Raw genomic sequence first — 4,979 nt, 5'->3', positions numbered from 1 at the left:
TTTGAGTGTTGGAAGCCCCAATGCCATGGACGAGGTCCCTTAGCCTTAAGTCTGCAGAGGATTGTGTTTGCCCAGTACTCACAGCGTTAAACGGGAGCTCACATTGGCTGCTTGTCTGGTGTGACTCCTCAGTCATCTGAAGTCTCGGCTTTCATGATAGTGTTTCCCCCTTTCTACAGGTATGGTCTGAGTTCTTATTTCCTAGATGCTTCACGTGAGGCTGTGTCCAAGTCCAGTTTGTGTGAATGGACCTGGCTGAGTGATGGACCAGGCTACTCACTGCTTTCCCAGTTCTGTGACCCACAAACTGTATCAGTTATTTTTTACTTTTAGATCCGGGTTGAAATGCTGCATTGCATATGACCTACGCTAACTTGAAAAGCATCATTGAGTGCAACTTTTTATTAGCTTGTTTTTGAGACTTGCAGGCTAGGCATTTCTTAATCCTCTTAGTATGTGATTATGTACAGTAAATCTTTCTGACTTATGGTGCTAGGTCAATGCCTTATAAAAATTTAAGTATGTTGCACCTATGCAGTCCCCTTTGTTAAACCAAATGTATAATGATGGCATCTAAGAATGAAATTAGGGTTTGGGTTTTTTCTTTTCTTATTTTACTACAAAATCTTTTATTTCATAAAATCCTTGGGTTATAGACTTTATTTTTTCATTCACTAATTCTTCATCTCAACAGCTTTTCCATAATTTTAACACTGAGTCATTTCATTTGCCTTTTGGGAATACTACCGTGAGTGTCTTAAGGTATTTCTCTAATATCCCAACTTTAATTAAAATGAGAATCAATGGGCTAGAGAGCTTGTTAGTGAACTCCTTTAGGACTCCTGTTTCTTTGCTGACTTAAAATGCATATCCCTGGTAGAGGTTGTCTCATCTCCTACTTTGATACTAAGGTACTAGATAGAAGTTGCTATTTTCATTTGACTGCCACATCCTATTCCTTTCTTTATATTTGTTGACTGATTTCCGCTATTCTATGTCACTAGCATTTTCACCATTTTCATCTAGCATGGATCAGTACTATTTAGTACTATTAGTAAGACTTCTTTGTTAATTTAAAAGAGAAAAAAATCCTATTATGACTAGTTTTGCTAGCCACAAAGTTTTACTTATTTTATAATGTCTAACTTGTGTCAGTTGCTGTCTGACCTTCATCTTTTCCATCTGTTGTGTTTCAGTTTGATTTTCTTTAAATTGTTTCTTGCTCACAGACTTTCTCACTGAACCCAGGATGAGCTTTTACCAAAAGGTTTCCTCTTTTTCATTGTGAAATTAGGGCTTTTTTGGCCACATGGAAGATTTTCCTCACAGGAGAGTTTAATTCACATTTCTCTGCCTTAATTCTTTTTTTTTTTTTTTCTCATGGACAACTCAGTTTATAGTTTTGCTCACCCTGGAAGTTAGCACAGACTCAGCACAAGTTTATTACTACTTGTGGCTCTCTTCTCCATGTCCCTATTCCATATGAACAGGACAAAGCTGCCAGTTTCACTCAAGTTATCTCATATGCATCACCTTGAAGTCTGAAAAATTGACTTGGCTTGGGTGCAGTGCCTTGTATTAAGTTGGGAAGGTTTTAAAAGTCGGAATTATACTTTGCCGACTGGTTGAATTCCCAGGGGAATGGCTCACAAGTTAAAATTCCTTGCAGACATTTTTTGGTTTATATGTTAAAGGTGCTTGAAATTGCCTTTCCAGGCCCCTGGTTTGCTGTGTTGTCTTCTCATGTCTGCTATCCTTCCCCTTCTTGGAATCTGCTACCTAGCATGGGGATCCATATGTATTTAAGGCTGTACAATTCCTGCGTTACCAGTCATTTCAAAGATATTATTCCTTGTGTGTTTGCAGCTTGTTGCTGTACCTATAGCTTTTACTGTTGCCCAGGAAGCACCTAATTATTTCTTACTAAGGGACTTCCCATTGAGTTTCAGAAATGCCACTTTATTCCAGGCCTCTTTTTTTCTTATCAGTGAGAATGTCCTCTGTTTACCCTGAGTCCTGTTGCTGATGTGGAAATAATTGGAGATACCTTACTCTCATTATCTTTGTCACTTATTTGAGTTTGGATTAGATCTTTGGATTCCCAAGGTTGTTTAACATTGTCAAAGTGCTTCAGGTGGTTTAAAAAGGAGAGTTGCTACCTGTGAGACACAAAATCTAACAACTTGTACAAAATCCTTCCCTGTTGAGATGCAGCCTGAGGTTCTGCAGCTTTTCAGCTTTGTGCACTCAAGCCAACGATGGTTCAACTATTTACCTCCCACTCACAAGTGGAAGATTCTCTTAACAAGATCCTATGGTCCTTCCTCTTAGCTCCCTGAATTCTTTGACCCTGCATTTTCATTGTGATGCCAATGCATTTGTTTTTGTATGTCTTATCCAAGAAGACTTGACAATGACTCTGCAGTTCTGTGTTAGGTTGCATCTTGTGTCTTTGCTGGAAGGCAGTAGCACTTTTTCTTCTTGTCCTTTTCTGAGCTGATTGTCTGTTCTTAGCTGGATTTTACAAATTATCATTGCTTTAAAAGGAAACATCATGTAGGCTGGAAATCATTTAGAAAAGTCACCCACAAACAGTAACTGAATCTTAGCTGTGACTAATGATAGTATTGCTGGTCTATAATTCAGTTAAATCTTCAAGAAAGATTTAAGACTTTCATAATTTAAAGCCTTATGGTTAATCAACCATATCCTTTATTAGAGTTTTTCTGTTGGTTATCACTGCCATTAAAACTGCCATTCTGTTTTACTACTATATTTTTTTTTAATCCATAGGGTCTTGTTATGCCTTTGTTCAGTGCATTAAAGTCTTCTTCTATAAGAAGTCTTTCTTCTTCTGTAATGAATTATAGACCATGATCAAGTCACTGCATTCATTCTTCCAAACAGCTAAATTAAATTGAGCTGGTTTAGGTGTCTCACATTAAGGCTTGGCTCCATCATGTATTTCTTACCTGTTGCCTTTCTTTTCCCTTTCAGTTACCAGGTTGTGTGGTGTTCACTTCAAGTCTTGCTACATTAGACCTAGATGGTTGTCTTGAGCCACCAAACTTACAATGCCATACAAGGATGTCTAGTTCTTTTAATGAGATCTTTTTCTTTAAATTCAAACCAAGAGCATTATGCTTCTTTTCTTAGCTGAGTGCAACCCCTATCAATTACACTGTGATTTTGCCACATCAGTGTTAGGTTAACTGCCTTACAGCAACCTGGATGAGCCCATTTGCTTTTCAAATACTTTTAAAGTATTTGCTGGTCTTCTGGAACACATTCAGAGCTTCAAAGTTGTTTGGAAAAGAAAGCCCATTGCTTCCATCTGCTTGCCAGATAAATCTTTTCAAATTACAGATTGTCAGTTTCTAGCTATGCAACTTTTAGGATGTTTAATTTAATGGGTAGAACTAAAGATCTTCCTAAATCTTATTGGCAATAGGTAATATTTCATTACCTCACAGATATGTCTACATCATCCAACTTTCTTCCTAATATAGAATATAATTATGAGATTCTGCCTGTCTTCTATATTTTTATTGATTATTTTATCATCTTTATATCATCTAAAGGATATATATCATGTTTAGGATTTTCTTCTAATATTTTGCAGGTAATGTACCTGAAAGCTGCCCAAGTTTACTAGTGCAGTTTCAGAACATAGAATGAAATTGCTCTGTACACTTTCTTAACTACAAGATAGGTACCTGTTCAATCGTCATTTCAGGTACAACAGATTAAATTTGTGTGCATGGTTTCTTGTTTCTGTGTAGTAGAACACCAAAGTACTAGAGAGATGTAGTAACTTGGTCCAACAAACATTTCGATTTCATGTAGTGTCTGTGTAATGAATGGAAAAAAAAAATGGAAGAAATCGTGACACCAAAGAACTAGAGTCTATGCCTAGTTTTGCTGCTGAATTAGGATATGTTATTGAAACATGGATACAGGTATAATCTGTGGCCTTTGGCATACTCTTTCATTTGTAAAGCTGATTAACCACCTTGCGGGCAAGTGCTGCAGATCAATCCTTTGCTATTTGTGAGAATGAAGTGTGGGTACATCCAGTGTTTCCTGAAGACAGGAAATGCAGAGCAGGGACCTGAACTGAGAATGTTAAAGAGTGAGAAGAGCCGAATGTACCTCTACAGCAAAAAGGAAACCAAACAAGTGTGTGAAGCTATAGGCCCTCCTGTTGAGTGATGCATAAGGATCCCTCTCAAGCACTGGCCTTCACCTCCTACTCCTTGGACAACGTTTAAGAGGTCTCTAAGGTAACTGAAAAGCTGGAGGCTTGAATTTGGTATGCAGATGTTTACATTTCCAAGGGAAAACACAGGCATCTGTAGATCAATAAAGGTTGAGAACCACTGCTGCAGACTGCTTCCGTAGGCCGCTCAGCTCCCCGGTGTGAGGTGCGCAGGCCTTCTGGGCAGCACGCCTGCTCATCCCACAGGCCCTCCCTCCAACCAACCAGGAGGAGGTACCTGTGGGTTTAACAACAGGATGTAATTGTGGTAGCAAACTGGGGTGAGGGGGAGGAGTGTGATAACCACCAGGGTTAGTGTCTGTGGCTTTGTTACTACAGCAGGATCAGTGAATGAGGCTGGGTGAGGGTTAGACATAAATAGCCGTGGACTCTGGAGCGTATTTGAGTGGGGGAAGCACCTTCTTGTAAAATCATCTGTGCCCCTGCCAGGACTGACTTGCAGAAGTGTTTACTGTAAAAAATATTACACCCCTGGCCAATAACTACCGTGGTAACACTCCCTCTGCAGGTGAGGATGCTTCTGGAACCCTGAGCACTTCTCTATGCTTTGACTTTCTAAGAAAGCAAAAATAGCAAATTTTCTAGATTCAGAACTCAGGAACTAGTTTCTGCTGGATTGCTATTTTCTACTGCTGTGAGACCACCCAGGCACACAAAACTGCCTCTCCCCTTTGTTTTCCAACTTCACAATGGCAGTTCA

Source organism: Pipra filicauda, unplaced genomic scaffold (assembly GCF_003945595.2).
Source record: "Pipra filicauda isolate LSUMZ 115617 unplaced genomic scaffold, ASM394559v2 scaffold69_size3009148_pilon, whole genome shotgun sequence".
NCBI lineage: Eukaryota > Metazoa > Chordata > Aves > Passeriformes > Pipridae > Pipra > Pipra filicauda.
This window is presented reverse-complemented; position numbering follows the sequence as displayed.